Here is a 2,061-nt window from a genome sequence, read left to right as displayed (position 1 = left end):
AAGGAAAACATCCCTAAAAGTAGCTCAAACTTACTAAAAACTATATAAAAACAATGCCAAAAAGCGTATAAATTATCCGCTCATCAGAGACGTCCCATGAGGTCTTCCTCATTGGGATTCACGTCCTCCCCTTCCTCTCTAGGTTCGGCCATTTTGATTATGTCAATGGCCTTGCACTCTCTTTTTGGATTCTCTTCAGTATTGCTTGGGAGAGTACTAGGAGGAGTTTCAAGTGATTTTTTACTCATCTGGCCCACTTGTGCCTCCAAATTTCTGATGGATGACCTTGTTTCACTCATGAAACTTAAAGTGGCCTTAGACAGATCAGAGACTATGTTTGCTAAGCTAGTGGAGCTCTGCTCAGAATGCTCTGTCTGTTGTTGAGAAGATGATGGAAAAGGCTTGTTATTGCTAAGCCTATTTCTTCCACCATTATTAAAGCCTTGTTGGGGCTTTTGTTGATCCTTCCATGAGAAGTTTGGATGATTTCTCTATAAAGAATTATAGGTGTTCCCGTAGGGTTCACCCATGTAATTCATCTCTGCCATTGCAGGGTTCTCAGGATCATAAGCTTCTTCTTCAGAAGATGCCTCTTTAGTACTGTTGGATGCATTTTACCATCCATTCAGACTCTGAGAAATCATGTTGACTTGCTGAGTCAACATTTTGTTCTGAGCCAATATGACATTCAGAGCATCAATTTCAAGAACTCCCTTCCTCTGAGGCGTCCCATTACTCACAGAATTCCTCTCAGAAGTGTACATGAATTGGTTATTTGCAACCATGTCAATGAGTTCTTGAGCTTCTGTAGGCATTTTCTTTAGGTGAATGGATCCACCTGTAGAATGGTCCAGTGACATCTTAGAGAACTCAGATAGACCATAATAGAATATATCCAAAATGGTCCACTCTGAAAGCATGTCAGAAGGACACCTTTTGGTCATCTGCTTGTATCTTTCCCAAGCTTCATAGAGGGATTCACCATCTTTTTGTTTGAAGGTCTAAACATCCACTCTAAGCTTGCTCAGCTTTTGAGGAGGAAAGAACTTAGCCAAGAAGGCCGTGACCAGCTTATCCCAAGAGTCCAGGCTATCTTTAGGTTGTGAGTCCAACCATATTCTAGCTCTGTCTCTTACAGCAAAAGGGAAAAGCATGAGCATGTAGACTTCAGGATCTACTCCATTAGTCTTAACAGTCTCACAGATCTACAAAAACTTAGTTAAAACTGATAGGAATCTTCTGATGGAAGTCCATGAAACTTGCAGTTCTGTTGCATTAGAGCAACTAGTTGAGACTTCAGCTCAAAATTTTTTACTCCAAAGGCAGGGATTGAGATGCTTCTTCCATCAAACTTGGAAGTAGGTGTAGTATAATCACCAAGCATCCTCCTTGCATTATTATTTTCGGCTGCCATCTCCTCTTCCTTTTCGAAAATTTTTGTAAGGTTGTCTCTGGATTGTTGTAATTTAGCTTCTCTTAGTTTCCTCTTCAGAGTCCTTTCAGGTTCCGGATCTACTTCAACAAGAAAGTTCTTGTCCCTGCTCCTGCTCATATGAAAAAGAAGAGAACAGATAAAGAAGAAGAATCCTCTATGTCACAGTATAGAGATTCCTTTATGTGAGTAGAAGAATAAGAGAATAAAAGGAGAAAAAGGTAAGAATCCAAACACAGGGGGAAGAGTGAGTTCGAATTCTTGAGTAGAAGAGAGGTGTTAGTAGATAAATAAATAAATAGAAGAAGATGAGATAGAGGAGTTTTCGAAAACTATTTTTGAAAACAAGTTAGTGATTTTCAAAAATTAAGAGAAGAAATAAAATTAAAATTAAAATTTGAAACAATTAGTTAATTAAAAGAATTTTGAAAAAGAGGGAGGTATTTTCGAAAATTAGAAAGAGAAAAGTAGTTAGGTGGTTTTGAAAAAGATAAGAAACAAATAAAAAGTCAATTAGTTAGTTGAAAAAGATTTGAAAATCAATTTTGAAAAGATAAGAAGTTAGAAAAGATTTTTTTGAAATCAAATTTTTGAAAAGATATGATTGAAAAGATATTTTGTGTAAAACC

General features: G+C 37.1%; 1 non-coding gene across 1 annotated transcript; it reads left to right on the top strand.

Moving 5' to 3' along the window:
• Positions 1 to 914: 914 nt before the first annotated feature.
• LOC130972376 (small nucleolar RNA R71) lies at positions 915 to 1,022 on the top strand. The gene has a single exon (XR_009083558.1). It is a non-coding gene; the product is annotated as a small nucleolar RNA R71 (small nucleolar RNA).
• Positions 1,023 to 2,061: the final 1,039 nt, after the last annotated feature.

Source organism: Arachis stenosperma, chromosome 3, assembly GCF_014773155.1.
Source record: "Arachis stenosperma cultivar V10309 chromosome 3, arast.V10309.gnm1.PFL2, whole genome shotgun sequence".
Lineage (NCBI taxonomy): Eukaryota > Viridiplantae > Streptophyta > Magnoliopsida > Fabales > Fabaceae > Arachis > Arachis stenosperma.
This window is presented reverse-complemented; position numbering and strand designations above follow the sequence as displayed.